This window comes from Triticum aestivum, chromosome 6B, assembly GCF_018294505.1.
Source record: "Triticum aestivum cultivar Chinese Spring chromosome 6B, IWGSC CS RefSeq v2.1, whole genome shotgun sequence".
Taxonomy (NCBI): Eukaryota; Viridiplantae; Streptophyta; class Magnoliopsida; order Poales; family Poaceae; genus Triticum; species Triticum aestivum.
Window position 1 is genome coordinate 615,551,369 of NC_057810.1, and position 11,937 is coordinate 615,563,305.

Below are 11,937 nucleotides of genomic sequence, written 5' to 3' on the forward strand. Positions count from 1 at the left end.
AGCGCGTTGGGGGCGCCAGGAGTGCCGGGGTCGCGATTTTGGTGCAAACAAGGATGGGCCCGCCGAGTCAGCGAGACGCCACTTCGTCGTCCTCATCGCCTCGGTTCCCGCGGGAATCAATGCCAAGGCTGCCGCTCTGTCACGCCGGTCAGCCTCCATTGATGCCTCACGGGCGGCGCAATGAAGGCGCCATCAACGCGCATCCCGCCCGCTCCCGCCACGCGTCGCCCACCATGCAGCCTCTCGCCTCCTCGCTGCGGCTATAAAAGGCGACCTCCCCGCTGGTGAACGCCACACCCCCCTTACATCCGCCGCACAAACCATCAGGCTTGTTGTGAGAAAGCTCTGATTTGTGAGAAGCTTATACCCAAACCTGCCCCAAATGAGACAAAAAATTTACCATGCCATGTTGATGCTGCTCCATGATAGCATGCCAAGTTCCATGAATTTCAGACGAGTTTTAAATTTACTAGAATTTAAAAACCAGGTATCTCAATGTTTGCGGTTGAGTGCGGCGGCAGGGCGTTTGACATTCATTCTCATTTCTTGCATGGGACCTAAGCATGCAACTAAGGACACATATTTGAATTTTCAACCAATTTATATGCATTAGAGCATGTGCATGTAGTTCAAATTTGAATTATGCACATAAATGCATTGAAAACTCAATTAATGCATAAAAATGTCCAAACGAACCCCGGAAAATTCCAAAATTTAACACAACACTCCTGTTGTTCTATGTTGACACTAGAGAAAAAAATTGAAATCAAGAAGAGGCAACGGATATCGTTTCGTCCAGAAAGGTGAAACGTTCTCTGTCGTAACCATGAGGCTTGTTGCTGTAAGTGCATCTACTGCCCCTTAGTGATTTTGGTGTATTGAAAACTTATAGGTTAAGGGACTAATATGTTTGTGAGTGTACACAGACTCTATAAGTCGATGAGGAGTTTGATATTTACAATGAAAATCGACCCTTAAAAATGAATGTCTTCAGCTGAAGACTTTGGTTCTCCTGAAGACTTTGAAAGTGAAGTAATTGATGTGACCGTGAAGACTTGGATATTCATGAGAGGACTATGAAGCGTGAAGACTTTTGTCTTCATAGTTTCATTTTCTCTTTCTTGAGTCATAGGAAACACCGTACTGTTAAAGGCGGTCGAGGTAATACTAAGGAAACTGATTTCCAAGTGATGCTCATCTCAAAATCCTACACCTACCCAATCCTTCGAGTGAAGCCATTGGAAGTCTCATATCAGTTCAGTCAATTTCTTCAGTGACAGAGACGAAGATCTTCTGGTCTCTGAGGAATTTGTTTTGACTGAGGAGTTAGGAATTCGCCAGTGTGAATTGCCTACACGGTGAGGAACATGATAGCCCTGAGGAATTCAAACCTCAAATCCGACCGTTGTTGTGCCGCGCGCCAACTGTCCCAAAATATCCTACCACCTAACGGTCATATCAGCCAAGGGCATTTATGTCTTATCATGTCGGGTTGTTCCCTAGGCTATAGATAGTCGTCCCCTACAACCACTAGCTGGTTGGCTGCTCCAAGAGAAACTGACACTCGTCATTTGAGAGCATCCCATCCTCCGAGGACTTTGAGAGAAAATCATCAAGTGAGGAAAACCCAAATCCAAAGCCCAAACCTGCAAACCCCAAAGTGATTGAGCATCACTGAAGAGATTGTTCCTATGTGGAACCGACGCTTGTTACCTTTGAGGACTGTGTATCCTCCAGAGGGTTAGGCGTCATGGTCTGAGCATCCAAGAGGAATTGTTGATTGCCAAGTGACCAAGTCTGTGAAGGTTTGTGTAACGCCCCGGATACAACTTTCCATATTCGTAACTCCAACTCTTGCTTTTTCCGGAGATGCGATATGATATTTCCTCCGTGGTTGGGTTTTTGTCTTTTGTTTTACATTTTTGTTCATGGCGTGCATCTCATCTCATAGCATCATGCGCATTGCATCCATATGTTTTCATAAAACCCGTATCCGCTCGTAGTTGCTGTGTCACCCCTTGCTTTCGTTGACCGTTCCGAGACCAACCAGATTTTGTTTCCCTCTTGTCTGGCTTCCTAACCTCTCTGCACATCCCGCAAACCCATCGCGTGCGTCCAAAACCTGCCCCGAACCCGACCCGCTCTGTCGTGACCGATGAGTCCGGATCATCCCCAAACATCTCTAAAACATCTCCGTTTTTTCATTTGGACTTCCCTACCTATTTATTCTCGGTCATTTGATTTCGATCGGAGGGACTAGGTACCCCTAACCTAAACCACTTGCTATATATATAGGTCCAACCCTAGGATCTAGGGATCATGTCCCATCCATCCCCACGCCGCCGCCACTCCTCTTGTCTCCTCCCACCTTGGGATCTTCCCAGATCCATCTTGCAGCCAGCCGACCAGCCTCCTTCCTCCTCGGATCAGACGCAGCCGCCACCCATCAAATCCATCCATCCGCAGCACCACCCACTCTCTCTCGATTTCACCACCGCAACTGTGCCTCCCGCTCCCTCCTCGATCCAGATCAAGAGGAGCTCGACCCCGAGCCTCCCAACGACCTCCTCCTTGCCGGTGATTCCTCGCCGGAGGTTCCAACCAGCAATAGCAGCGACCAGGCCAGTCTCGTCGGTCCATGCTTTCCTTTTCTCCCGCGCTTCTCCATCGTCTCACCCCTCTGGCTCTTTCACCCCGTTCAAGCAGGAGCGCCGCCGCCCTCGACCCGTCTCCATCCGGCCGACAACGAGCAGTAGCTCGCCGGAGTTGAGCTCCACCCGATCCGCCTCAAGCTCGCCGCAGCTCCTCCCGTCATCCTTGCGCTGCTTCCAGGACCAACCGAAGCCCGCCATCGACAACCGCAGCAGCGACCGCCATGTATCCCCGGCCGCCGACCCGCAGCTCCTCGCCGCCTTGAAGACCCACGTCCCCGCCGTTCTGGCGTTGCCCTTCCTCGGAACCGCGCCAAGCTGCCGTCTCCTACCTCGCCGTCTAGGACCCTGACGGCCTCCCCGCGCCATCGCCCGTTCGGTCCTCCTCTGCTTCGAACCCCGCGGCGAGCTCCTCAAGCCCGACGCCGTCCAAGCCCGTTCCCGGCCAGATCCGGACGCCCAGGACCTCGCCGCCCCTTCGCCCCGCTCACCGGAGCTCTACTCCCAACCACCGCCGCCGCCGCTCCTCTCCTGCTTCAACCACTGCTGTCTGCTTTTCTTGGTCGAGCAGAGTGCTCGCCCGTGCCCGTTGACCGCGTCGCCAGCCAACGCCCCTGGCCCAGCTTCATCGGCCGCGTGGGCCACGAGCAAGCAGGCCCAGCTCCCCCTTCCAGCCTCCCTCTCCAAGCCGACCGGCCTCAAGGCCCAATGTGAGCAGCCCAGTCCCAGCCAGATGCGGCCTGTGTTATTTTTTTTCCCTGCCTGCGAATTTAGTCATTATCCTGTGATTTACTAGTTTTACAGAAAAAACCTCAAACATCATGCATATAATAACTCTTTAACCATGCATCACATGTAAATAATTTATATATGTAAAATGCTTAGAATTTTGTGTAGATTAATAATATGCCACTTTCATCCATGTTAAAAATGTTTAAAATGCTGTTTGCATTTAATTTGCTTAAATGCCATGTTAAAACGGTTTATTTCATAACTAAATAACCGTAGCTCAGTTTTAAATAAACTTTATATATAAATGGGGTGGAAAAATGCCTAGCTTAACATGGTGCACTCATCTTGCATGTTTAACAACTCTAAAATATGGTTTAGGGCAGAATAGTACCAAATTCATAATTTGCATATGAGGACTTACCGGAATTGTTGTTTGTTGTTCCGGCCTCATTTAAACTTGCCTAGATAGGTAGTTTTGTTATGCCTCACCTCTTGCCATGTTTAACAACATTTAATATTGTTGACTAGCTTATAACGAGATCAAACTAAATAATTGCATGTGGTGTTTTGTCAATATGCAACTCGTTGCATATTGAGCTCCACTTAACTTGTAGTATTGTTTGTTGCACTTTGCCATGCCATGCCTCATTAAACCGGACATGCATCCTACTTGATTGTGCATCATGCCATGATTATGCTTGTGTGTTTACCATGTTGTTTGCTTCTTTCCGGTTGTGTTTCCTCTCAATAGTTCCCGTTTCGTCGCGATCGTGAGGATTCGTTCGACTACGTTGGTTCGTCTACTTCATGGACTCATTCTTCTTCCTAGCGGGATTTCAGGCAAGATGACCGTCACCTTGGATCTCACTACTATCATTGCTATGCTAGTTGCTTCGTTCTATCGCCATGCTGTGCTACCTATCATTTGCTCTTCAAGCCTCCCCAAATTGCCATGTCAGCCTCTAACCTTTTCACCCCTCCTAGCAAACCGTTGTTTGGCTATGTTACCGCTTTGCTCAGCCCCTCTTATAGCGTTGTTGGTTGTAGGTGAAGTTGAAGATTGCTCCATGTTGGACAGGATTTTGTTGGGATATCACAGTATCTCTTATTTAATTATTGCATCTATATACTTGGTAAAGGGTGGAAGGCTTGGCCTTATGCCTGGTGTTTTGTTCCACTCTTGCCGCCCTAGTTTCTGTCATACCGGTGTTATGTTCCCGGATTTTGCGTTCCTTACACGGTTGGGTGATTTATGGGACCCCCTTGACAGTTCGCTTTGAATAAAACTCCTCCAGCAAGGCCCAACCTTGGTTTTACCATTTGCCTCACCACCACCTATACCCTTCCCTTGGGTCGGCCAACCCGAGGGTCATCTTTATTTTAGCCCCCCGGGGCCAGTGCTTGTCTAAGTGCTGGTCCGAACCGAGTAGACTGCGGGGCCCCCTCGGGGAAACTCGAGGTCGGGTTTTACTCGTAGGATGTCTCATCCGGTGTTGCCCTGAGAACGAGATATGTGCAGCTCCTATCGGGATTGTCGGCGCATCGGGCGGCTTTGCTGGTCTTGTTTTACCATTGTCGAAATGTCTTGTAAATCGGGATTCCGAGACTGATCGGGTCTTCCTGGGAGAAGGAATATCCTTCGTTGATCGCGAGAGCTTATCATGGGCTAAATTGGGACACCCCTGTAGGGTATAAACTTTCGAGAGCCGTGCCCGCGGTTATGTGGCAGATGGGAATTTGTTAATGTCCTGTTGTAGATAACTTGACACCAGATCCAAAGTAAAACGCATCAACCACGTGTGTAGCCGTGATGGTCTCTTTTCGGCGGAGTCCGGGAAGTGAACACGGTCTTTGGGTTATGTTTGACGTAAGTAGGAGTTCAGGATCACCTCTTGATCATTGCTAGCTTCACGACCATTTCCGTTTGTTCTCTTCTTGCTCTTATTTGCGTATGTTAGCCACCATACTTGCTTAGTCGCTGCTGCATCCTCACCACTTATCCATTCCTTACCCATTAAGCATTGCTAGTCTTGATACCCATGGTAATGGGATTGCTGAGTCCTCGTGGCTCACAGATTACTACAACAACAGTTGCAGGTATAGGTTATGCGATGATCATGACGCGAGAGCGATGTTTGCTTGTTTTGGAGTTCTTCTTCTGCTTCTTCTTCGATCAGGGGATAGGTTCCAGGTCGGCAGCCTGGGCTAGCAGGGTGGATGTCGTTTGAGCTTCTGTTTGTGTTTCATCCGTAGTCGGATGTTGGTCTTATGTATGATGTATTGTTGTATTCATGTGGCATTGTATGCCTTTTGTATGTATCCCCATCTATTATGTAATGTGGATGCAATGATATCCACCTTGCAAAAGCGTATCAATATGCGGTTCTATCCTTGGTGGGACTATCCTTGGTGATAGTTTGGAAGTCACCTATGAAGACTTACCACTACTGTTGGGCGAGGTCTGTGTGATCGTAGCTCAAGGAGAATACGGTGAGGACTGTGTATCCAGGACTGTGTGTCCTCGAGTTTAAATACTCGGCCGCTCCAACCAGACGTACAACTGTCACAGTAGTTGGAACTGGTCTACCAAATCATTATCTTCACCAAACCTACTGGTTCTATTTCCTCAACCCTCTCATTTCCTCAGTTATGTGTTGATGAACCTGATCATTACTGTTTGAAGACTTTGACTGAAGACTTTCTCTAATTCCTCAATCCTATTTCTTCAGTCAGTTTGTTTTCGTCCTGCTTATCCTGTGTTTACACTTTCTATACTTTGTGTTTTGTATTTCATTTCATCATGTTGACTATGCAGTTGTTATTATGCTTATACCTGAGTACTTATTCTGCTGCAAGTAGTTCTGCGCTTAGGAATTTCCTCACCCTGAAATTCCTCAGTGAAGAATACTTAAAAATTGCCTATTCACCCCCCTCTAGTCGACGTAACGAACTTTCAATTGGTATCAGAGCAAGGTACTCCCTTGTTCTGTGTGATTTTGGTTTAACCGCCTGGAGTTTTAGTTATGTCGACTGCAGGAATGAAGAAAGTGACATGCCCCATCTTTGACGGTCATGAGTATCCCAAGTGGAAGGCCATGATGAAGAAGCGACTCATGGCAATGAACAGCGAACTATGGACTGTCACTGAGATTGGTCTTACCGATCTATGCAAGATGGATGAGGCTGATGACATTCGCAAGTACACTCTACTCAACCTCACAGCGAAGGATGTCATCTGCTTCTGTTTCTCCCAAATCAGTTCAGGAACATCATGCATCTCAATCATGCGAAGCTAATCTGGGAGCGACTCTCTGAGGTCTACAAAGGCCATCGTACTCGTCATGATCCTTGGTTCGAGGATTTCAAGGAATCACTCAAGGAGATGACTTTCGCACCTGAATCATCATCCTCTTCACCATACCTTATGGCAAAGAGTGCCAAGGTAATAGAATGCTACCTTTCCGAATCTAGTGACGATGAATCAGGTGATGAATTTGGACCTAGTTATGTCAAACTTGCTTCCCTTGCCACTAAACAACAAAGAGCTCTTGAAAAAGTTCAAAACATGCTAGATGAAAGCGACGATATGTTGGGTGAGGAATTGGATCGAACTAAGGCTTTGACTGATAGTCTTCAAAAACTTCAGTCAAAGTTTGACAACCTTCAAAATCATCATAACACTCTCTTAACTGATCATGAAAAGCTTTCTTATGAATTTCTTCAGAGAAAGAAAGATCTTGAGAAGTTAAAAGTGAGTTATGGAGATCTTTAGAAGGAAAACGATTCATTGCTTGCTCAACAGATTAGTTCCGCTCAGGAAGAATTTATTCCACCATGTCTGAAATGCATTGAGCGTGAATCTGCAAATTCATCACCTGAATGTTCAAATGCTTCTGTTTCTGCAAATTCTTCAACTGTCTCTGTGGTTACAAATTCCTCATCTGAGGATACCACATGTATCACTGACGATAATGCAGGGCTGAAGGAATTGTATGTGACAAGCATTTATGAAAGCCTCAAAGGGCATCAGACTCTATGTGATGTGCTCAAAAAGCAGATCTTGAACAAGAACCATAGGAAAGAGTGTATTGCCTTTGAGAGGAAACTCAATGCCGATGGGACCTACTGGAAACCTGAGCAGTATCCCAAAACCTCATGGGTTGCTGCGAAAGGACCTCCTGTAGATCCATGCACTTTATCTGGCTTTACCTCTGATTCTTCATATTCCTCTGATGAGTCATTTGGCTCCAACTATAAACTGTTTAAGAATCAGAATGGTGAAGTATTTGCTCGATATGTTGGAACTAACTGCAGGAACGGTCCCCCTATGAAGAAAATCTGGGTTCCTAAAAGGTGCCTTGAAAATCTTCAGGTGAATGTCAACATGACAACACCAGTGAAGAATAGGAACCCCAGATCAAATTCCTCACATGGATCAAAATCCTCATATGAACATCATCGTGCTAACACTTCTGTTTCGCAGGGAAAGTCTAAAGGCTATGAATATGTGCATTATTCTTCAAACCGTTATGTTCATAAGTCCTCGAAGAATTTCTCTGCTTATTCATATGCTTATCCTAACCACTCTGCTATGAAACGAAGTGCACTGGCTTCTATGCCATCTTTTTCTTATGGAGCTCGTAGAATGATGAACTCTTTGCCACCCCTCCAGATGTGGGTGGTGAAGAGAAAGAAGTAATCTCTTATGCAGGGTCAGGTCTCCAGACGAACTTAATCGCCTGAAGAATTTGCTAGAGACCTGAATGTGCTTGAAAGGACGCAAGCTAATCATGAAGAAATGAATCATTCATTTCTCACGTCCTCATATTGCTATATCTATTACTATTGATGAAATTGATATCATATTATTCATTGATGAAGTATATGGGTTCATAAGTTGCACTAATTCATCTGCAGGATGAACAACCCAAAGCTATTGAGTGGGTCCTCAACAGTGGATGTACAAATCACATGACTGGTGACAGGAACTTGTTGATGGACACTGATTTGTCACCATCTCATCTGAAGCATATCACCTACGCTGACAAAGGCAAAAGCAAGGTATTGGGTCTAGGTAAGGTTGCAATCTCAAAGGATAAACACATGGACAAAGTCATGCTTGTCGAGTCCTTAGGATTCAACCTCATTTCTGTCTCAATGCTTTGTGACCTTGATATGGTTGTTGTCTTTGGCAAATATCGTTGCCTTATGCTAATGTAATCTGACAACTCCAAAGTCTTCAAAGGCTTTAGGAAAGGAGACTTGTATATTGTTGATTTCTCTGCAGGACCACAGCCTACCCATGTCTACTTGTAAAAGCTTCAGAATGCTGGTTATGGCATCGACGACTTGGTCATGCTGGGATGAGGAACTTGCATACAATCGTGAAGAAGAAGCATGGCATTGGCATCGAGGGTGTCAAATTCCTCAAAGATCATCTTTGTGGGGCTTGTGAGGCTAGAAAGATCACCAGAGCCAAGCATCCCTCGAAGACTATCATGACCACTTCTCGTCCCTTTGAATTACTTCATATGGATCTATTTGGCCCTACTCATTATGCCATGTTCTCTAGTTCTGCTTCATTATATGGCTTTGTCATAGTTGATGACTATTCTCGTTACACATGGGTGCATATCATCACTTACAAAAATGAAGTGCAGGAAGTCTTCAGACGATTTTCCTCAAGGGCTTCCACTAACTTTGGTGTGAAGATCAAGCATATCAGGAGTGATAATGAAACCGAGTTCAAGAACACTAGCCTCGATGAATATCTCAATATGCTTGGTATTACTCACGAATTATCTGCTCCTAATACTCCTCAGCAGAATGGCGTCGTGGAGCGCAAGAACAGGACCCTTGTTGAGATGGCTCGCACCATGCTTGATGAATGAATACAAGAAATCTCAGCGCTTATGGCCTGAAGCAATTGATACTGCGTGCCACATCATCAACAAGTTATATCTTCACAAATTCTTCAAAAAGACCTCATATGAACTCCTCATTGACAAGAAACCATATGTAAGTTATTTCAAAGTCTTCGGTGCTAAATGCTGGATTACAGATCCTCACCATCACTCTAAATTTGCACCGAAAGCACATGAGGGTTTTATGCTTGATTACGGAAAGGACTCGCACACCTACATAGTCTTCAAAAGCAACCATCACAAGGTTGTTGAGACTGTAGATGTGCGGTTTGGTGAAACGAATGGCTCTCAAAGAGAGCACCTACCTCTTGTGCTAGATGAAATGTCACCTGAGGAATCCATCAAGTTCAAAGCTGAAGGAAATATGCCCTAGAGGCAATAATAAAGTTATTATTTATTTCCTCATATCATGATAAATGTCTATTATTCATGCTAGAATTGTATTAACCGGAAACATGATACATGTGTGAATACATAGACAAACATATAGTCACTAGTATGCCTCTACTTGACTAGCTCATTAATCAAAGATGGTTATGTTTCCTAACCATAGACATGTGTTGTCATTTGATTAATGGGATCACATCATTAGGAGAATGATGTGATTGACATGACCCATCCCGTTAGCTTAGCACTTGATCGTTTAGTATTCTGCTATTGCTTTCTTCATGACTTATACATGTTCCTGTAACTATGAGAATTATGCAACTCCCGTTTACCGGAGGAACACTTTGGGTACTACCAAACGTCACAACGTAACTGGGTGATTATAAAGGAGTACTACAGGTGTCTCCAAAGGTACATGTTGAGTTGGCGTATTTCGAGATTAGGTTTTGTCACTCCGATTGTCGGAGAAGTATCTCTGGGCCCTCTCGGTAATACTCATCACTTAAGCCTTGCAAGCATTGTAACTAATGAGTTAGTTATGAGATGATGTATTACAGAACGAGTAAAGAGACTTGCCGATAACGAGATTGAACTAGGTATTGGATACCGACGATCAAATCTCGGGCAAGTAACATACCGATGACAAAGGGAACAACGTATGTTGTTATGCGGTTTGACCGATAAAGATCTTCGTAGAATATGTAGGAACCAATATGGGCATCCAGGTCCCGCTATTGGTTATTGACCGAGAATGGTTTTAGGTCATGTCTACATAGTTCTCGAACCCGTAGGGTCCGCACGCTTAACGTTTTGATGACAGTTTTATTATGAGTTTATAAGTTTTGATGTACCAAAGTTTGTTCGGAGTCCTGGATGTGATCACGGACATGACGAGGAGTCTCGGAATGGTCGAGACATAAAGATTGATATATTGTAAGCCTATGTTTGGACATCGGAATGGTTCCGGGTGAAATCGGCATTTTACCGGAGTACCGGGAGGTTACCGGAACCCCCCGGGGGGTTAATGGGCCTACATGGGCCAAGAGGGAGAAGAGGAAGGAGCCAGGAGGGGGCCGCGTGCCCCTCCCCCTCCTAGTCCGAATAGGACAAGGGAAGGGGGGCGGCCCCCCCCTTTCCTTCTCCTCTTCCTCCTCTTTCCCCTTTCTCTCCTACTCCAACTTGGAAAAGGGGAGTCCTACTCCCGGTGGGAGTAGGACTCCCCCCTTGGCGCGCCCCCTAGGCCGGCGGCCTCCTCCCCCCGGCTCCTTTATATACGGGGGCGGGGGCACCCCATAGACACACAAGTTGATCTACGGATCGTTCCTTAGCCGTGTGCGGTGCCCCCTTCCACCATATTCCACCTCGGTCATATCGTCGCGGAGTTTAGGCGAAGCCCTGCGCCGGTAGAACATCATCATCGTCACCATGCCGTCGTGCTGACGGAACTCATCTCCGGAGCCTTTGCTGGATCGGAGGGCCGGAGATCATCATCGAGCTGAACGTGTGCTGAACTCGGAGGCTCCGTACATTCGGTGCTTGGATCGGTCGGATCGTGAAGACGTACGACTACATCAACCGCGTTGTGCTAACGCTTCAGCTTACGGTCTACAAGGGTACGTGGACGAACACTCTCCCCTCTCGTTGCTATATCATCACCATGATCTTGCGTGTGCGTAGGAATTTTTTTGAAATTACTACGTTCCCCAACAGTGGCATCCGAGCCTAGGTTTTATGTGTTGATGTTATATGCACGAGTAGAACACAAGTGAGTTGTGGGCGATACAAGTCATACTGCTTACCAGCATGTCATACTTTGGTTCGGCGGTATTGTGAGATGAAGCGGCCCGGACTGACATTATGCATACGCTTACGCGAGACTGGTTTCACCGTTACGAGCACTCGTGCTTAAAGGTGGCTGGCGGGTGTCTGTCTCTCTCACTTTAGCTGAATCGAGTGTGGCTACGCCCGGTCCTTGCGAAGGTTAAAACAGCACCAACTTGACGAACTACCGTTGTGGTTTTTGACGCGTAGGTAAGAACGGTTCTTGCTAAGCCCGTAGCAACCACGTAAATTTTGCAACAACAAAGTAGAGGACGTCTAACTTGTTTTTGCAGGGCATGTTGTGATGTGATATGGTCAAGACGTGATGCTATATTTTATTGTATGAGATGATCATGTTTTGTAACCGAAGTTATCGGCAACTGGCAGGAGCCATATGGTTGTCGCTTTATTGTATGAAATGC